This window comes from Phyllobates terribilis, unplaced genomic scaffold, assembly GCF_046119375.1.
Source record: "Phyllobates terribilis strain yellow unplaced genomic scaffold, ASM4611937v1 Scaffold_4__5_contigs__length_816908805, whole genome shotgun sequence".
Classification (NCBI taxonomy): domain Eukaryota; kingdom Metazoa; phylum Chordata; class Amphibia; order Anura; family Dendrobatidae; genus Phyllobates; species Phyllobates terribilis.
The window spans coordinates 132811476-132833518 of record NW_027362764.1 but is presented as its reverse complement, the minus strand read 5'-3'; the positions used below and the strand labels follow the sequence as shown (position 1 = coordinate 132833518).

Genomic DNA, 22043 nt, shown 5'->3' with positions numbered 1-22043 from the left:
TTCTTGTACTGTAGCCGCCGTTCCGTATCCCAGTCCGCGTCTGGGGAGGTGTCCTCGGGTGTCAGGACTCCCATCTCCAGGTCTATAGGCAGCTTACCTGGTCTTGCTCGCATCAGGTAAGCCGGGGTGCAATTTGTAGCATTCATCGGGATATGGTTGTACAAGTCAATCAGGTCTGGCAGCTTCTCCGGCCACAGGCTGCATGCATTCTTACAGGGGCAACGTTTTGAGGAGATCAATGACGATATTGTTCATTTTCTCACACAGCCCGTTGGTTTGCGGGTGGTACGGCGTTGTCCAGATCTTCTTACAGCCGTAGAGGTTGCAGAACTCCTGGAAGACTTCCGCCTCAAACGCTGGACCTTGATCTGTCAAGACCTGTTCCGGATACCCGTGAGGACGGCAGAAGTGTTGCTGGAAGGCTCTGGCCGCTGTTTGGGCTGTCACGTCTTTAACAGGAACCACCACCAGGAACCGGGAGTAATGGTCCACAATCGTGAGGGCATAGACGTAGCCGGACCGGCTTGGAGCCAACTTCACATGGTCCAGAGCTACTAGCTCAAGAGACTGCCTGGTGACGATGGGCCTCAAGGGTGTCTTCTGGCTGGTACGGTCCTTCCTTCTGAGGTGGCATGGGCCGCAGTCCCTGCTCCACTTCTCTATGGCCCCTCTCATACCGATCCAGTAGAACCGCTCTCTCAGTAGGAACTCCAGTTTCTTCCACCCGAAGTGTCCCACTCTGTCATGGTAGGCCTCCAGGACCATCGTTGCATCTCGCCTTCGGACCACTATCTGCCAGGTCAGCTCGTGCGTCCGGTGGCTGACAAGCCTTCTGCACAGCTTACCCTCGTAGAGGAATAGCCTGCTTTTCTCCTTCCATATCTGCTTGGCTTCCTCTGGAGCATCCGGGCCAGGGCTAGCGTCTGCCTGGGTTAACAGGTCTTTCACCAGGCGTATTGCAGGGTCACTATCTTGCGTTTCAGCCCAGCTGTGGTGGGGTAAGGGGTTAAACATGACAGTGATTAGGTCTTTGTCTCTTACCCGGTGAGAATACTGAGTGGCCCCATACCGGTGGAACGCAGGGAGCTCTACTTCCTCCAGCTCTTCCGGGTCTTCTTCTCCTTCAGGTAGGTGGGGCATTCTTGATAGGGCGTCTGCGTTGGCGTTGGTCCTGCCTGCCCGGTACTTGATTGTGAAGTCATAATTGGATAGCCGGGCCATCCACCGCTGTTCTAGGGCACCTAGTCTTGCATTGTCCAGGTGTGTCAATGGGTTGTTGTCCGTGTACACGGTGAACTTTGCGGAGGCCAGGTAATGCTTAAACCGTTCTGTGACGGCCCACACCACTGCCAAGAATTCTAGCTTGAAGGAGCTGTAATTCTCCGGGTTTCTCTCGGTGGGCCTCAGCTTCCGGCTGGCGTACGCGATCACCCTTTCTCTGCCCTGTTGGTTTTGTGACAGCACGGCTCCCAGCCCCACGTTACTGGCGTCTGTGTGGAGGATAAAAGGCTGGCCATAATCAGGGTAGGCCAGGATCTCATCCCCCGTGAGGGCCTTCTTCAACTGGCGGAAGGACTCCTCTTCCGGCTTGTCCCACTTGAAGGGTGGCTTGTGACTTCTGGATTTTGACTGGCCTATCAGGAGGTCCTGCATTGGAGCTGCCATCTTTGTGAACTCGGGGATGAACCTTCGGTAGTAGCCTACCAACCCGAGGAACTGCCTCACCTCTTTGATGTTAGAGGGGCTTGGCCAGCTCTTGATGGCTGTAACTTTGTCAGGGTCGGGGGCCTCTGCACTCACCACGTGTCCTAGGTACTGGACCTTCGGTTTCAACAGGTGATACTTTGAGGGTTTCACCTTCAGGCCATAGCCTGCCAGGGCTTCGAACACCTCGGCCAGGTGCTTTAGATGGTCCTCGTAAGTCTTCGAATAGACAATCACGTCGTCCAGGTAAAGTAGGACCGTCTCGAAGTTTCGGTCCCCTAGACAGCATTCCATCAGCCTCTGGAAGGTCCCTGGTGCGTTGCAGAGCCCGAAGGGCATACAGTTGAATTCGCTCAATCCCATCGGGGTGGTGAAGGCGGTCTTCTCCTTGTCAGCCTCTGCCACAGGAACCTGCCAGTACCCGCTAGTAAGGTCCAAAGTAGAGAAGAAGTTAGCTGATTTTAGGGCTGCTAAAGACTCCTCTATCCTAGGTAACGGGTACGCGTCTTTATGGGTGATACGATTGATTTGTCTATAGTCCACGCAGATTCTCATGGTACCGTCTTTCTTTTTTACCAGAACCAAGGGGGCTGCCCAGGGGCTACAGCTGTCTCTAATGACCCCGGCTTCTTTCATTTCTCTCAGCATGCCCTTTGCGTTCTGATAATGTGCAGGGGGTACATGTCTGTGTCTCTCTTTTATTGGTGGGTGGCTCCCCGTGGGGATGTGGTGTTCTACCCCTTTCACCCTGCCGAAGTCTAGCGGGTGCTTACTAAAGATTCTCTCGTACTCCTGAACCACCCGGTAGACTCCTTGTTTTTGGTGCGAGGGAGTGGAGTCAGCACCCACGTGGAGTTTCTGGCACCAGTCCTCCTTGTGTTTCTGGGAGCCATTATCCTCCACCGGTGGACAATTTGGCTAGTGTAGCTTACCGGGGCAAGTGTACTTCCCTTTCCCCAATGTTTAAGATCCAGACGGGCACCCTTCCATGGCGGACAACAACCACCCACCGGGCTGTCAAAATGGTGGGCCTGCTGTCTGAGTACACGGGTTCTACCATGGCTTGGTAGTCTCTCCCTCTTAACCCAATTGCAGTCCGACACCAGATCATCATTTCGCTTTTGGGAGGCATGGCAATGGGGAACGGGTCGCTCATCCTCACGCTACCGATCTCACCACCAGACAGTTGTACCTGTTGCCGTCTCCTCAGGGCTCTTATCTCTTTCTGGAGGACCCTCTGTGGGCTGGAGCTCGCATTCATCGCCACCTGCTGCAAAATCACAATTACTTCTGAAAGACAGTTTTCAATCACATTAGTACCCAAGGTTATTTTGGGGTGACTTTCACGACGGTCAATGTCCACAATGATCACTCCCTGTGCCGGCAGTTCAACCTTACCAATCTTGATGGTCATCTCTCTGAACCCCACCTGCGGCACGGGTTGGCCATTGCTGGCGATGATGTTTAAGTCATCATCTGGATAGCGGGTTATGTCAGCGTCACTCCAGTACCTCTTGAAAAGTACGTAGGGGATGGTAGTCACTTGAGACCCGGTGTCCAGCAGTGCACTCATGGGGATATAGTCTAGCACTACGGGTAAGACCGGGCGTCCCCCCACATACTTATCACGCCAATTAGACGGGCCTGATGACCTTATGCCTGGGGGTTGGCCCTCTGCCCCAGGTCGGACCCATTTAAAGTACAGTACCTTGCTATGTGTCCTGGCTGACTGCAACGGCGGCAAATCGGCTGTCCATCCTCAGTGTAACGGTCGGCGGGCCTCCCTCTGAACGACGGGATCCTCCTCTGTCGACGCCATGGGACATCCTCCGGACTGGAAGAAAGCTTGATTGGTCTTGACGGTTCCACCTGCAACGACTGTATGGTCCTGGTCCTGGTCAATGCAGCCACACTCTTTGTTAGCTCTTGGACCTGATGGTGCAGGTTTGCAGGCTGGGATGGATTTAGGGCCTGTGCATCAGCCCCCACAAGGTCTGTGGGGTAGGGCGCTGCCTCCTGGTGGTAAGTAATGTCAGGGCACCGGGGAACTACAGCGCCACTTGGTGCGGGTTCTCGGAGCACCCGGATGGCCCTATCCTTGAACTGCGCAAAAGTCAGATCGGGGTTCTGTAGGGCCATGAGGTGCAGCTGGGTTCAGTGGGCGCTGGACAGCAGACCTTCTATGAACTGGTCAGTCAACAGTTTATCGGTGTCCTGCACGCTGCCAGGGTCAGCTTGTTTAATTGCTCCCAGAGCTTCTTGCAGGTTCAAGGCATAGTCTCTGATACTATCTTGGGCTCGCTGCTTACAGCCATAGAACCGCATTTTGATTTCGGCTGAGGTACGGGTATCAAAGGTACTCCGCAGCCGGGTCAGAATGTCCTTTACAGTCCTTTTCTCTTCATCTGACCATGATTTCACTTCCCGCTGGGCTGCACAGGTTAGCTGCCCCGTCAGAATGCTCACTTTCTGTTCTTCTGTTAGGGGATAAACTTTAAATAAACTGTGCAGTCTTTCCTTAAAGTCAGTTAACGTATGGGATTCCCCTGAGTATTGGGGCAGCCAGGCTGCTCCAGGGATGTAGGGCATGGAGAACGGCATCACCGCTGCTGCAGCCACGCTGATGGTAGAAGGTCCCTCCGTGTCCGTCATCTTCCTCCCCCCTAGTTAACCGTGGCCTACCTTCCGACGATCCTCTTCTGTAGGCCGCGGCTCCGCTGGTGCTGCTCCGGGCGAGGACTTTGCGTCGCGTCCTGGTGACGTCAGCGTCGCTTTCTCTCCTTCCAGGACCTTGCGCAGCGTCGGTGCGTAGGGTGGGGCTTCAGGTCTCGTGCGGTTTGGACGTCCACGTCCCTCTTCTTCCAGCACGGCCTCCCGAAGATGGCGCCCGATGGCGGGAACACGGCTGAGGATGGCGGGAAACGGCTGAAGATGGCGGGAAACGGCTCCGGATGGCGGGAAACCTCTTTTTAAGGTACGTATACAGTCTTTTTCAGGCACGCAATACCCGTTTGAGGTGGGTTGGTCACAATCCTGCTGACTACGCCAAAGCTGACTTGCCCCCTGCGCCGTGGGGCACCCGGAACCGGGCTTCGGTGCCATGTTGGGGGTAGTAGTGGCAACCCGATCCCGTGGCTCAGGGTGGTCAGACCAAATGCTGTGGCAGTCTATTTGTAGGGTTTTGAATGTCCGACTACGCCACCCGTGGATTGCGGTCAGGGATGACCGCCGCAGCAAGGCAGACCGCTGAGGCTGATGTTGGTATGCAGCACAGGGATAGGATAACTCCCCACGGGAAGAGTGTAGCCTCAGGGCAGTGTAATAGGATGCTGGGGGTGATGGTGCAGGCCGCAATAATAAGGGTTCAGAGTCTGCTTCAAACAGTCCAGGGTCTTTATTGTAGTTAGTACTAATGACCCAACAGGTGTACAGGGTAGGAATGGGCCTGGGTGTCTGAGAGCATTCGGGCGAGCCCCGCTGGTCAGGGTGAGTGGGTAGGCCTACCGTTCTCTCTCTGCCCTTGCTGACTATCCCCCTTTTCCCCCTGAGCTGGCCGTGTACTACGCCCGTATGGCTTGCGACTCGGGCCTTAGGTACCTGTTGCTTCTCCGTGCTGTACCGGTCCCTCTGTGTGGCGGAGCCTCCAGGCTTCTCAGGTCAAGGGACCTGAAATCCCTCGCAGGTCGGTTATCTGCTGCCGGGCTTGCAACCCTGACAGCCTTGGACCCCAGTGTCCGGTTGTGTAGTTCTCTCTCAGCCAGGACAGGCTCTCGTCGCCTCTGTCCCTGGCTTGCTGTTCCTCCTCTGTCTCCCGGACTTCTCAGCTGCTGCTGACCTGTCCCTTTCCTCTGGGAACCCTTCTGGATGCTTCAGAAGTGGGTCCTGGTCTCTCTAACCCTGCCCTCAGTTCCAGCTTTTAGAGGGGCAGCCTGCTCCCCCCTAACCTCCCTCCTGCTCTCAGACACAGCCTTTAATATTTGTGGCATCCAGGCCTGGGGTGACACAGTTTGCTTAGACAATGCTTGAGGACCTTAAGCTTCGTATGTAGCCTCCACATTCACTTGCAGTACAGAATGGATCAATCCTGGAACCAGTGGTATGGCCATCTCTCCATAGTGTAACAGGAGCGTTTTTTCAACACACACATGTTGCTTTTGCTTTTGTTAGCAGCCTGCATGTCCTAAACATGCTACCATGGCCTGCAACGTCTCCGGACTTGTCTCCCATCACACACATCTGGAAGTCATTGGTTGGCAATTGCAAAGAGAGCTGTCAGCAGCGGATCTTGATGATTTGCCCAAGTACATTCAGTGTGGTTGAACATTCCTTAGACAACAATTAATAACCTCACTGAGAGCAGCCGAGGTGTGTAAGTATGTGTATTTTGGTATGTTACACTCATGCTCAATACTGAATAAATCAAGAGTTTTTGAAAATTTTGCTTACAATCTTTTCATCATTTGCATAACATAATCATGTAATTTCCATGACTCCATGACTTTTTCTCCTTGGTGTTGCAATTTGAATGTTGAGAGGCGTATATATAAAAAAAGTCTTCAAACCCCTATTAAAATGTTTTTTTTTCATATGAAAAAAATCATGCTAAGGCTGCGTTCACACATTGCGTATTTTTGCGCGCTTTTTTGTGCGCGCTTTTTCAAAATACACAATGTGCCTTGTGTCTGCCAGCAAAGTGAATGGGAAATTCACTTTACCGTTCAGACACTGTGTGATTTTACGCAGCGCGAAAGCGCAGCTGCGTAAAGAATTGACATGTCAATTTTTTAAGCACCGCGGCCTGCGCTTTCTCACATATTGTGCCCATTATAAGCGATGGAATTACGCAGCGGTGTTCACACACTGCATAACTCCAGCGCTTTTTTACGGAGGTGCAGGAGAAACTATGGATACTCACCTATTCGATGGATGGGAGAGGCGTCCGGTCCGATCCCGCCGCTTCCAGCATCTGCCGGTGAACCGATCAGCTGACTGTCAGCTGACCGGCTTGTAAATCAGCTGATCGGTCTAGTCAGTTGATCGGTATACCGACCAATCAGCTGACGTACGAGCCGGTCAGCTGACAGTCAGCTGATCGGTTCACCAGCAGATGCTGGAAGCGGCGGGATGATGCCTCAGTGTCTGTAGGTGCAGGAGATGAGGCTCCACCCACCAGCTCTGGCCTGTAGCTCCAGCAGAGCAGCTGCTCCCAGCATGGCCCCTTCTCCCTGCCTACCCTGTGCTCTCTCTCCCTGCCTCCCCTGTGCTCTCTCTCCCTGCCTCCCCTGTGCTCTCTCTCCCTGCCTCCCCTGTGCTCTCTCTCCCTGCCTACCCTGTGCTCTCTCTCCCTGCCTACCCTGTGCTCTCTCTCTCTCTCTGCCTCCCCTGCTCCGCTCTCCCCCTCCTGCTTTCAGCCCTGCAATTTGCAAGAACACTCTGCAGTCGGGCCCTGGGAGATGGGAGGCTGCATCAGAGAAACGCATCATGTGGAATCATCTGCAGAGAGGGTAAGTCCATGTGTAATGTGTGTGTATATGTGTGTATGCATATGTGTGTACATGTGTGTGTGTGTGTGTGTATATATATATATATATATATATATATGTGTGTGCATATATGCAGTGGTGTACCGCCAATGGCGGCGGGCCACTCCACTGTTATGGGACCCATGAGCCTCACTGCAGCGGGCCCTGCTTCTTCCCGTTAGCACCCGCACTGCACGGCCCAGGGCGAGCAATGATGATGGTGGAGGTAGCGTCAGAAGACGTTTCCATACCCATCATTTTACTCAACGTATGACATCATTACAGGGCACTCGCTGCTATGAGATGTCCGGCGCTTCACACTGCACGCTGAGGAGACCGGAGCATCGGCTGGAGAGGTGAGTACTGGATCTATTTTTTTAAAATCAGTGACCGGTGGCCATAATACAGTATGAGTGTACACTGCAGAAAAAACGCATGCGTAAAAAAACGCAGTGTGTGAATGGAGGTGCTTTTTTTACTTGCGTAAAAAAACGCAGGTAAATACTGCAGGAAAATACGCGCGCATAAAAAAAAAGCAGCAAATACGCAATGTGTGATCGCAGCCTAAGAGTCATTTCAGAACCTTTTATATGTTTAGGTTATGTGCGCACAATCAGGAATTGCTTGCAGAAATTTCTGCAGCGTTTCTGCAAGGTTCTGCACCTCTTGGCATCAAAAACACTGCGAAAATTCTGCGCGTTTTTCATGCATTTTTTTGCATTTACATGCATTTGATGTACCTTTTTTGTCTGCGTATTTGCCATGCGGTTTTTTCCAATGTATTGTGTAGAAAAAATGCAGGCAAATCCGCACAAATAATGGACATGCTGCTTCTTTTTTCGCACATGAAATCCTGTCAGAAAAATTCCTGATCATGTGCACAGATCTTCCAAAATCCCATAGAAAATGCAGGGATAAGGTTTGCAATGTGTTTTTTGGGCCAAATCCGAACGGATTTGCCGCAGCAAAAACGCATAAAAAACGCACTGTGTGCATATACCCTTTATGTCATGCAAAATCTGTACAAATCCATTGACAACCAAACTGATATCATTTTCAGAGGGAAAATAAAAACAACAAAACTAAAATAAGTCTTTGCATAAGTGTGAACACCCTCTTATAATTGAGGATATGGTTGTGTTCAGAAGTAGCCAATCACATTTAAACTCCTGTTAAACAGTAGTCAGTACACAGCTGCCATCATTTACAGTGATTCTGATTAACCCCATATAAAGCTTCGCTGTTCTCAGAGGATTTTTCTGAAATTTTCTTAGTTGCATTTTACAGCAAAAGCCATGGTTAATAAAGAGATTACATCTCAGCAAAGGAATCTCGTTTTTGAAAGTTATCAGTCAGGAGAAGGCTACAACAAACTTTCAAGGCATTAGATATACTATGGAACACTGTCAAGACGGTCATAAGAAGTGGCTTAAACAAAATACAGTTAGTGACCTAGGACTAGATATCCCTCAAAAATTGATGAAAAGACATGGAGAAAATTGATGCAGGAGCCTGCCAAGAGGTTTACAGTAACATTAAAGGAGCTGCATGAATTTCTGGCAAGTACTGGTTGTGTATAAGACCAAGGATGAACTTTTTGGCCATAATTGCAAAAGGCATGTTTGGTGCAAAGCCAACACTGTGCATCACCAAAAGAGCATCATACCCACAGTGAGGCATATTGGAGGCAGCATTATGCTTTGAGGTTGTTTTTTGGCAGCTGGAATTGGAGCTTTAGTCAAGGTGCAGGCAATTATGAACAGTTCCGAATATCAGTCAATTTTACAACAAAACCTTCAGATCTGTGCTATAAAGATGAAGACGAAGAGGAATTTCACCTTTCAGCACGACAGCGACACTAAACATACCTGCAAATTAACAAAATAATGGCTTCAGCAGAAAATTAAAGTTTTGAAATGGCCCAGCGAGAGCCCCAGACCTGAGTCTAATTGAAAATTGCAAGGAAAAGTCGGCAAAGATTGCCAATACTAGATGTGCCATGCTGATAGACTGCCACTCAAAAAGATTAGATGTTGGGTACTTCAATAAAGTATTACTTTAAGGGGATGCATATTTATACAACCACATTATTGAAAATATTTTAGTCTATTTGTCAATTGAATTTTACAGATTATGAGCGACATTAAAGGTGGAAAAAGGTCTTAAATAATCCTTCTTGATCACGATTTTCGTGCATGACAAAAACAGAGGTGTGTATACTTTTTAGACCCACTGTGAATCTTTCTCTCTCTCTGTGTATGTATATATATATATATATATATATATATATATATGTGTATGCACAGTGGTGAGTAAAAGTGTTTGCCCCCTTCCTGATCTCTTATTCTTTTGCATGTTTGTCACACTTAAATGCTTCAGATCACAAAACAAATTTAAATATTAGACAAAGATAATACATGTATACACAACATGCAGTATTTAAATGAAGGTCTTTATTATTAAGGGAAAGAGAAATCCAAACCTACAAGCCCCTGTCTGAATAAGTGATTGCCCCCCCTTAAAACATAAATTAACTGTGGTTTATCACATCTTTCGGAAGCTGGTGAAAACATGGAACAGTGGTGAATCTTCCCAGGAGTGGCTGGCCGACCAAAATTACCACAAGAGCGCAGCGACGACTTAGTCATAAACGACTCCACAACAGCATCCAAAGAACTGCAGGCCTCACTTGCTTCAGTTAAGGTCAGTGTTTAAGACTCCACCATAAGAAAGAGACTGGGCAAAAATGGCATGCATGGCAGAGTTCCAAGATGAAACCACTGCTGAGCAAAAAGAACATAAAGGCTCTTCTCAGTTTTGCCAGAAAACATCTTGATGATCGCCAAGACATTTGGGAGAATACTCTGTGGACTGACTAGACAAAAGTTTAACTTTTTGGAAGGTGTATGTCCCATTACATCTGGCGTAGAAGTAACAAGGCATTTCAGAAAAGGAATATCATACTAACAGTAAAATATGGTGGTGGTAGTGTGATGGTCTGGGGCTGTTTTGCTGCTTCAGGACCTGGAAGATTTTCTGTGGTGAATAGAACCATGAATCCTGCTAACTACCAAAAAATGCCAAAGGAGGATGTCCAGCCATCTATTCTTGACCTCAAGCTGAAGTGCACTTGGGTTATGCAGCAGGACAATGATCCAATACACACCAGCAAGTCCACCTCTGAATGGCTTAAGAAAAACAAAATTAAGACTTTGGAGTGGCCTAGTCAAAGTCCTGACCTTAAACTGATTCATATGCTGTGGCATGACCTTAAAAAGGCGGTTCATGTTCGGAAACCCTCCAATGTGGCTGAATTACAACAATTTTGCAAGGATGAGTGGCTAAAATTCCTCCAGAGCATTGTAAAAGACACATTGCCAGTTATCGCAAACGCTTGATTGCAGTTGTTGCTGCTAAAGGGACCCAACTAGTTATTAGGTTTAGGGGGCAATCACTTTTTCACACAGGGCCCTGTAAGTTTGGATTTCTTTTTCCCTTAATAATAAAGACCTTCATTTAAAAACTGCATTTGTGATTACTTGTGCTATCTTTGTCTAATATTTAAATTTGTTTTGTGAGTGGAAACATTTAAGTGTGACAAACATGCAAAATGATAAGAAATCAGGAAGGGGGCAAACACTTTTTCACACCACGGTAATTTATATATATATATATATATATATATATATATATATATATATATGTATATACACACATAGTATATATTATATAGATATATGGATATGTATATTTATATATACAGTACAGACCAAAAGTTTGGACACACCTTCTCATTTAAAGATTATTCTGTATTTTCATGACTATGAAAATTGTACATTCACACTGAAGGTATCAAAACTATGAATTAACACATGTGGAATTATATACTTAACAAAAAAGTGTGAAACAACTGAAAATATGTCTTATATTCTAGGTTCTTCAAAGTAGCCACCTTTTGCTTTGATGACTGCTTTGCACACTCTTGGCATTCTGTTGATGAGCTTCAAGAGGTAGTCACCGGAAATGGTCTTCCAACAATCTTGAAGGAGTTCCCAGAGATGCTTAGCACTTGTTGGCCCTTTTGCCTTCACTCTGCGGTCCAGCTCACCCCAAACCATCTCGATTGGGTTCAGGTCTGGTGACTGTGGAGGCCAGGTCATCGGGCGTAGCACCCCATCACTCTTCTTCTTGGTCAAATAGCCCTCGCACAGCCTGGAGGTGTGTTTGGGGTCATTGTCCTGTTGAAAAATAAATGATGGTCCAACTAAACGTAAACCGGATGGAATAGCATGCCGCTGCAAGATGCTGTGGTAGCCATGCTGGTTCAGTATGCCTTCAATTTTAGAATAAATCCCCAACAGTATCACCAGCAAAGCACCCCCACACCATCACACCTCCTCCTCCATGCTTCACGGTGGGAACCAGGCATGTAGAGTCCATCCGTTCACCTTTTCTGTGTCGCACAAAGACACGGTGGTTGGAACCAAAGATCTCAAATTTGGACTCATCAGACCAAAGCACAGATTTCCACTGGTCTAATGTCCATTCCTTGTGTTCTTTAGCCCAAAGAAGTCTCTTCTGCTTGTTGCTTGTCCTTAGCAGTGGTTTCCTAGCAGCTATTTTACCATGAAGACCTGCTGCACAAAGTCTCCTCTTAATAGTTGTTGTAGAGATGTGTCTGCTGCTAGAACTCTGTGTGGAATTGACCTGGTCTCTAATCTGAGCTGCTGTTAACCTGCGATTTCTGAGGCTGGTGACTCGTATAAACTTATCCTCAGAAGCAGAGGGGACTCTTGGTCTTCCTTTCCTTTCATGTGAGCCAGTTTCTTTGTAGCGCTTGATGGTTTTTGCAACTGCACTTGGGGACACTTTCAAAGTTTGCCCAATTTTTCAGACTGACTGACCTTAATTTCTTAAAGTAATGATGGCCACTTGTTTTTCTTTACTTAGCTGCTTTTTTCTAGCCATAATACAAATTCTAACAGTCTATTCAGTAGGACTATCAGCTGTGTATCCACCAGACTTCTGCACAACACAACTGATGGTCCCAACCCCATTTATAAGGCAAGAAATCCCACTTATTAAACCTGACAGGGCACACCTGTGAAGTGAAAACCATTTCCGGTGACTACCTCTTGAAGCTCATCAAGAGAATGCCAAGAGTGTGCAAAGCAGTCATCAAAGCAAAAGGTGGCTACTTTGAAGAACCTAGAATATAAGACATATTTTCAGTTGTTTCACACTTTTTTGTTAAGTATATAATTCCACATGTGTTAATTCATAGTTTTGATGCTTTCAGTGTGAATGTACAATTTTCAAACTCATGAAAATACAGAAAAATCTTTAAATGAGAAAGTGTGTCCAAACTTTTGGTCTGTACTGTACCTATATACGGCATGTACATATATTCTGCATATATACAACACTATGCAAAAGTTTTAAGCAGTTGTGGAAAAAATGCTGCAAAGTAGAAATGCTTTAAAAAATAGAGGTGAAATGGTTTCTTTTTTATCACATGGAAAGTGAATGAACAAATGAAAAAACTAAATACATTTTTGGAGTGACCAACCACCCTTTGCCTTCTAAACAGCATCAAATCTTTTAGGTACACTTGCACAAAATCAGCAATTTTGTAGGATTATAGTCAGGTGTATGAGTAACCAATTGTACCAAACTCACTCTCTGCTACAGAGGTGAGGTTGTAGAAGACAGTGTCATGTCACAGGTCATACAACTTGGCAAGACTGAGGACAGCAAGAAAACATCTTAAACCTATGTATAGTGGATAATGGTGTTGACTTTAACCCTATTGCATTGACATTTACATTAATCCAACTTTTGGTATAGAGAATAGACATGCACTGTCTCATGGCTTTTTATGCATTTTTTTACCTTTTCCTCCTGTTTTATTTTTCTATCTTCAATGTTGTTTTTTCTTGTATCCCAACAAGGCTCATCAGACTCCCTGGGGTGATCTTGTATTGGGTTACTACACGCTATTAAGTATCGCTCTGCCCATGGAGCACTTGCCTAGGCTGCTGATTATAGCGCTGGATTACTACAGACCTAAAATGACATAACATTGTGGGAAAGTTTATTTGAAGAGAGTGCTTAAACATTGTTTGTCTGTGTGATTGAACAGTCTATGGAATATCTGCTTATTATCATCAGATAGATTAGTCTGTTGCATTGTGCGGATCCATTTAATTAGTGAATAGATTTCTATTCCCCCATGTCATGTACCTCGATTCCTTAACGGACAATCACCGTAGGATTTCCATAAACTTTGTGAATAGTTGTTGACCAGCCTCAGGGAGAACAGACCTAGTAAGTGTTTATTTCGTGCACTTGCTTTGCAGCTGTTCCTCTTTACAGATATGAATTCTGCAGAACAGCAGAGATTGTCAGGCAGCTGGGCGAGTGCTGCTGCTCCGCAGACACCAGCATCCAGATGTTCATGGCGGAGATGTCTTGCATCACTTGTTTTCTCTGGGGTTCTCTAATAAAAAAAAAACTAAAGAACTGTGATAATTGTCATTTTCTAGTAAAATATTCAGAATAATCCAAACTGCCTCTGCCATATAAAGTCTTATTACAAAAGGCCCATGTCAGTTCTAACAATGGAGTAGACAACACATTTAGATAATAATAATTTTTATTTCTATAGCGCCAACATATTCCGCAGCACTTTACATTTTAAAAGTCAATTTATGAGATATTCATTATTGTAATTTTGTAAGCCCAGTGACGCAAATTATTTGTGAAGGGGAGTTTGGGAAGTAAATACATAAAAACCTATAAAGAAAAAATGTAAAAATGTATATCGGCCTGTCTGTGCCAGTGTTATTTATTCCCTTGGCCTCCATCACACTTCATCCGCTGTTTGGCTGCGTCCTCCAATGTTCACCATGGATGTCTGTTCTAGTCGCCACAGCCTCCTGCTTTCCATAAACCTAAGCAAAACCTTTAACCCCTTCACCCCGGGCCATTTTCCGTTTTTGTGCTTTCGTTTTTTGCTCCCCTTCTTCCCAGAGCCATAACTTTTTTATTTTTTGGTCAATATGGCCATATGAGGTCTTATTTTTTACGGGACAAGTTGTACTTTTGAACACCACCATTTAATTTACCATATTGTGTACTGGAAAACGGGGAATAAAATCCAAGTGCGGTGAAATTGCAAAAAAAAGTGCAATTCCACAGTTGTTTTTTTTTTTTTTCTTACCATGTTCACTAAATGCTAAAACTGACCTGGTATTCTTATTCTCCAGGTCATTACAATTTCGTAGATACCAAACATGTATTAGATTTTTTTTTATTTAAGTGGTGAAAAAAATCCAAAGTTTGTTAAAAAAAAAAAAAAAAAGTCTCCATTTTCCAAGACGCATAGCATCTCCATTTTTCGTGATCTGGGGCCGGGCAAGGGCTTATCTTTTTTGCGCACCCGCTGACATTTTTATTGATACCATTTTGTGGTAGATACGATGTTTTGATTGCCCGTTTTGCATTTTATTGCAATGTTGTGATGACCAAAAAAACATAATTCTGGCGTTTGGATTTTTTTCATTGTTTTATTTTGAATGGGGCAAAAGGGGGGTGATTTAAACTTTTAGATTTTTATTTTTTTATATTTTTAAAAACATTTTTTTTTTACATGCTTCAATAGTCTCCATGGGAGACTAGAAGCTATGATCATCTGATTGCCTGTGTGTAGCTGAAATGCTCATAGCATCCTGGCAATGACAACCACACGGGGTCTCCTGCAGATCCCGGGTTGTTATGCCAAACCATTGGCGATCCGCAGTCATGTGACACGGGCGCCGATGGGCGGTACTAGTGACGTCCTTCCACCGCGGCCATTATAAATGCCGCTGTCAGCCATTGAGCTGTTAGGGGCACATGACAGCTGATCAGGTTAGGGGCACATGACAGCTGATCAGATTAGCTGTCATATGCCCAGAAAGGCTCATCGCCAGAGCCCGCACCAAAGGGAGAGACAAGCCATGTGCCATATATGTACATGTATGACACATGTCGTTAAGGGGTTAAATGATAAAATTCTGGTTTCTTGCAGCCACAAGTATCACATATAACAAGAAATGCATATATATTTATTGGTTTAAGAAGACCTGTCCGTTCATACAAAACCTGTAGAAAAGCATGGCCTCACTTCCCTCATTCTCAACAAGACTGGTATTGGTCCATATACTAGTCTAGTATATTTGGGGACTATTCCAAATTTCTTGCTCTTAATTTGCCATCCAATCGCCTTGATTGAACGTCTCCTCTTCATCAATATTCTGCCAGCACTATAGGAGCTGAAACTTCCCTTTCCTCACTTCCCAGCTTGCATTGTGTCTGCCATTCTTCAACTAATCATTTTAGAGTGGTACACTACTTTATACTGTTCGGTTCTGTTTGGAGCGATCCTCTGGATTATATTTGTTACTGAATGCTATATGTGGTAGATGAAACTTTGTTGTGCTATTAAATTTTGGTTTTGATCTATGTACTAGTCAACAATATCCAGGGACTATCTCAATTTAAATGTTCTGCAACTTGCCATCCCCTCTTCTTCAGTGAATGGTTGGTTTTCATCAGGATGCTGCGAGCACTATAGGAGTTGGAACTTTCTTTTCTACACTTACCAGTTTGCATTGTGCCTGCCATTCTTCAAAGGATCACCTTATGTTGCTGTATTGCTTTATTCTGATTGCCATCTGCATTATATGTGTTACGGTTTATTATATGAGCTAGATGAACCTCTGTTCTATATAAAATTTTGGTTTTGGTCCATATACCAGGCTAGTATAACCAGGGACTATTTCCATTTTCATATTCTAACTTGCCATTCATTCTTCTTGAGTGAGCTAGATAAACCTTTGTTCTGCTATAAAAATTGCTAGCCATGTTGCCCTAATGTTTTCAGTGTGATGTTATTATTTTTATTGTTTTTTGATAGGTTGTGTTTTTTGTAAGTAAAATAAATGAACATTTTAAATAAAACCAATTAGATTATATCTGACCTTTTTGTGTATGTTTTCTTGTGTACATAACCAGAGTATACATAGGTTTTTGAACATATTGATGGGCATCTTGCTTGACAAATAATACACATGTAAGTATAGTTACGTGGCTTCAGGTTTAGTACTAGCTATTAGGGTATGTGCACACGTTACGTATTTTGTGCAGAAACTTCGGCACCATTTCTGCATCTCTTGGCAGGAAAAATGCTATGTAGAATAAGTGCGTTTTTACTGTGGTTTTGATGCATTTTTTACATGAGTTTTTGGTGTCGATTTTTTCCCCACTCGTGAGTATGAAAACTCTGAAAGAATTAACATGCGGTAGATTTAAATCTGCAAGTCACAAATAAGCAACATGTGCATGAGACTTCAGGATTCTCATTCAGTTTACTGGCATCGAGAGACCCTTCAGGTTTTGTGACAAATCTGCATAGAACAAAAAGTGCAATAAATCTGCAATGTGTGCACAGGCCCTTAGACATTCTTCAAGACCTGCCCCAAACTGGGCAAGTATGGCGGCACATAAAATCCCTGCAATCCAGAGACAGAATATATCTAATATGGCATCAAATGTATCAGTACATGCATTTTAGAATGTTTTTCATTTAAAGGTTTAATTATTTGAATATTTTTGTATAATATTATGCATTAAAGAGACAGCAAAACTAATCCTGCAAATTACACCAAATATATTTAAATGATGCACACGGCATGATAAATTTTGTGCAAATCACTGGGCATTTTTCTTTTGTGTCATCTAATTGCTGGCATATACATAGAAGCCAAACAGGTTTTTCTATTGCTTTAATCGTGCACATAAATGTAAAACCTGCTTCCTTGCACAATGCTTCCTTTCCTGTCTGCTACATGTATGTCTTTTGTTGGACACCTAAGTACTGTAGCTACAAAAAAAAAAAAAAAAAGAATTATGATAATGTCTCTTTTACAGTCATTTTTATTCTTTGTATGGAAACATATAACACAGTATAATATACTATAGACATCAAAGATTGTAAGAGAAAATATATCAAACTGATTAAATCTTCCAAAGAAAACGGTTTCATAGCTTGGTGCGCGGCTTTGTTCTCTTCTATTTCATGTTACCTAAAGGACTTTGATCTTACACTTTGCTGGAAGACGATAGTTGTCCTAGGTTAATAGGTAACTATAGAAGCTCATAGTAACAAGTGGTGTCGTGTGCCAAGCTGCTTGGGCAAAGTGGACACCCGTGATTAAAGGACTCTCAGGTGAAAGGCTGCTCCAGTTAATGCACACAGCCTAAGTAACAAAGTAACACCGCAAGTCTCATAACGTTCGCTTATAGTTTTTAGAACTAGAACCTAAGCACTGGCCAATTATGTCATTAATCTTAATAAAAAAATATATATATATTTTATTTTATTCCAGCATCTGGTAGTTAAGAAATTTCGATATTTTAACCTTGATCCTGGTACAGGACTGAGCAATGGCAACTATTTATTAAGAAAAAAATGGCCTATATTTTCTAAGCATTTAATTGGGACTGTCTTGCCAGGTATGTTCAGGCTGGATTATCATTGCAAGCCAAAACCAATTGTGAATTCCTGTGGTTTCATAGAAGTGCAGGTAAAGCACATAAAAATCATCGGCCTTCACCTGCACTTTCTGCAATCAATCTAAACGCACAGTAAGGCTAGGTGCAGACAAGCATATTTTTTGTCATCAGATCGATTATGCAAATGACACTCTGATCTAACTCTGATCAAAGTGTGATCACCATGTGCTCCAATTCTCTCAAATAAGGAGAAGATGGACAAAAATAATTCTCCATCTTCCCCATTCTGTAAGGCCACGGAAATCGGACTGCACTCAGATGTCATCCAAGTACATTCCATGTTTCCCATGCACTCATTGACTCGCATTAGAGTGTGATTTCAATATTGGATCAAACTCAGGCACGTAGAGATTTTTTTCCTCTGTCAGTGTCTGTGCACGGACGCATAGATTAACATTGGTCCAAAAGCGATCTGATGTGTTTTCGGATCGCACTCAGACCGAAAATACGCTTCAGCAATGTGACTATCTAATATTGCAGAATTTTGATAATCCAACACATATAACAGAGAATTAGTAGAATTAAGACCCCCGCTATTATTCTCTGTAAGGGCATAAAGGGTTGGGGGGCTTCCAATTAGTCATATCTGAGCGACACTGCAAAAAACGGGTCGTATTTTGGTTGAGTCAACACACTGTATTACCGTATATTCCTCTTTTCTCCAGCACAGAAATGGCCGCCACAATCATCTGATCACAGATGGGTCCTTGCAAGAGTGAGTGTCAAATAGTTGTCTTGTTACTCATGAATAGTGCACATAGGGATCATCCATGGAAGCAGCTGTGGTCAAGTGTATGCAAGACAGAAAACCACCATATACCAGTGTCTAACATCTCGATTTGGGGAAACATTTTTTTAAAATAATAAAATCACAATCTAATTTTTTGCAAGCTGTATTTTTATATGCAATTTTGACATCATATAAATATTAACTTTTATTATGGGCTCAATGCAGGAAAAAAACAGATCAATTGCACCCTAGTTATTTACTCCATTTACAGATTACTATAAATAATATGTTCAAAGTATTGTGTACACTATTGAGATTATAGTGATACCATGTCTGTTATTACCATTTTGTGATATTTATTTTAAAAAATATATTTAAAAAATGCATTCATCAGAATTGTTGCTGCACTTTATTTTGGTAACTTTTCAGATTCTTCTTTTACCTGTAGTGTACTGGAATAGGCAGACATATCAGTACCTTGTAAATGTTTATGCCTGTAAAGAGGAAAACTATTGAGGTTTTTAGGTTGAGAAAAATCTCTCAAAGGAAACAGTGCAGACTAAGGCTCACTGCTAATGTTTCTGCTTTATGTATTATAAGTTGTGAGTGTGAATCCTGGCAGAACCTAATTAACTACTGAAGGAAGTTGAGAGTAAATTTTGTATATATATATATATATATATATACACACACACACACACACACACACACACACACACACACACACACACACACACACACACACACACACACATAATCAGATGCAGGGTTTCATTAAATGAGAATCTACTTGGGAGACAAGAAAACACAGCAGTGTCCTGTATAATAAAGACATCCCCCCCTATAAGGCTATGTTCACACTAGGCATTTTTTCAGCATTTTTTTTCTGCAGCAAAACCTGATCTCTTGGCAGGAAAGAAGCTGTGTAAAAAACGCAGGTTTTGATACATTTTTGGTGCATTCTGGCTGTGTTTTTCAGGATCCCAAAGTTCTTCTTTGGTTCCACCACAGAAGAATGAACACAAGTCACCAATGCAAGACATACGTGAAACCATATTAACCAGAATTAGAAATGTAACAGTGAGGGAGGTGAACTGTTCAGTAATAGTTTTTCTAAGACACTGGCAGTGCATTGAGTTTGTAGGACACTATTTATTTTCACACTTTGGTCTGCCATTGAGTTGCTCAGAGATTGTTAAATTTCACAACTCCCTGGCCCACAGGTTTTGTTCAATCTCACACCTAGCTCAGCCAATGTTTACACTTTACACATAACTAATTTAATTAAACTCCTAATCCAAACTGCCATCTCAGGTGACCAAGACAAAATGGTAAAATCACAAAAATAAATGAGTTTCACATAATGCTGTACTTTTTTTTTCACTAAAAACGCAGCAAAACCTGATAGCTATGTTCACACTAGGTGTTTTTGCAGAGTTTTTTCACCAGCCATTACTTTCAATGGGTGAAAAACACTGAAAAAACTCTGAAAGAAGTGACATGCTCTATTGTGCAAAAAAAACATGCAAAGCACAAAATACTGACGAGCCAGGAGACTCGCAACACTCATCAGGAGGGCGTTAAACTAGAAGAAGAGGGGATGGGAAGAAAAATGCCGGAAACGAACATGAAACCAGAGAACATACTAATGAAAGATATGAAGTGCCACAAAGAAGGTCCAAGACAAGATACTTGGAAGGGAGGTAAGAAAATTTCTAATACAATCCACAGGGAGAAGATTGGAACAAAACAAAATCGTGTAAACTGCGTGCTAGCAAATGCCAGAAGCCTGACAAACAAGATGGATGAACTGGAAGCAGAAATATCTACAGGTAACTATGACATGGTGGGAATAACCGAGACATGGTTAGATGAAAGCTATGACTGGGCAGTTAACTTACAGGGTTACAGTCTGTTTAGAAGGGATCGAAGAAGTCGGAAAGGGGGTGGAATCTGTCTATATCTAAAGACGTGTCTAAAGCCTACAATACGGGAGGATGTATGGGAGGGAAATGAGGAGGTCGAGTCCTTATGGGTGGAGATACATGGGGCAAAAAACAATAATAAAATTATCATAGGAGTCTGTTATAAGCCACCAAATATAGCAGAAGCCACGGAAAGTCTATTAATGAGACAAATAGACGAAGTAGCAAAAAATAACGAGGTGATTATTATGGGGGACTTCAACTACCCCGATATAGACTGGGAAACCGAAAGCTGTAGATCTCAGAAAGGAAACAGGTTTCTGTCAATTATCAAAGACAATTATTTGTCACAACTTGTGCAGGAACCAACTAGAGGGACGGCCCTTTTAGACTTAATATTAACTAACAGGCCAGACAGAATAACTGAGGTGCAGGTCGGGGGGCACCTGGGAAATAGTGACCACAACATTGTACCATTCCACATGTGCTTCAGTAGGGTGCCCAGCAAAGGAGTCACAAAAACACTGAACTTCAGGAGGGCAAAGTTTGATCAGCTAAGAGATGCCCTTCACCTTGTAGACTGGGATAGTATCTTCAGTAATAGGAGCACGGATAGAAAATGGGAAATTTTCAAAACAGTCCTACATAGTCACTGTAGAAGGTACATACCTTATGGGAATAAAAGGGCTAGGAATAGGAGGAAGCCAATGTGGCTAAATAAGGAAGTCAAGAGGGCAATGAAAAACAAAAAAAGGGCTTTCGGTAAACTTAAACAAGAAGGCAGCGAGGAAGCGCTAATATCTTATAGGGAAAAAAACAAAATCTGTAAGAAACAAATAAGAATAGCAAAAGAGGAGACAGAGAGACTAATTGCCAAGGAAAGTAAAACGAATCCCAAACTGTTCTTTAACTATATAAACAGTAAAAGGATTAAAACTGATGGAGTTGGCCCATTGAAGAATAACCTGGGTAAAATCATAGAGGGCGATGAGTGTAAAGCAAACCTACTCAATAGCTTCTTCTCCACTGTTTTCACAAAAGAAAACAATTTATCGGAGGAAATGCAGAGTGATAAAGTAAACTCTCCGCTAAATATCACCCACCTAACCCAGGAGGAAGTTCAGAAACGCCTAAATAATATCAAAATAGACAAGTCACCAGGCCCAGATGGCATACACCCGCGGGTACTAAAAGAATTAAGTAATGTGATAGACAGGCCGCTGTATCTTATATTCAAGCACTCTTTATGGACAGGGACTGTCCCACTAGACTGGCGCCAAGCAAATGTGGTACCAATATTCAAAAAGGGGTCTAAAAGTGACCCGGGGAACTATAGACCAGTCAGCTTAACGTCTGTTGTGGGTAAATTGTTTGAAGGATTTCTTAGAGATGCTATTGTAGAATATCTTAATGATAATAACTGTCTAACTCCATATCAACATGGATTCATGAGGGATCGCTCCTGCCAAACAAACCTGATCGCCTTCTACGAGGAGGTGAGCTCACAGCTGGACCGGGGAGAGTCAGTGGATGTTGTATACCTTG

General features: G+C 43.7%; 1 long non-coding RNA gene across 1 annotated transcript in view; it reads right to left on the bottom strand.

Moving 5' to 3' along the window:
* The window catches only part of LOC141264243 (uncharacterized), a 93692-nt gene that overhangs the window by 30062 nt on the left and 41587 nt on the right, over positions 1–22043 (bottom strand). Inside the window, exons 2-3 of the long non-coding RNA XR_012319851.1 lie at positions 13470–13725; positions 13119–13292 (exon numbers count right to left, since the gene is read on the bottom strand). This is a non-coding gene — a long non-coding RNA (uncharacterized lncRNA). The remainder of the gene's footprint in view (positions 1–13118; positions 13293–13469; positions 13726–22043) is intronic.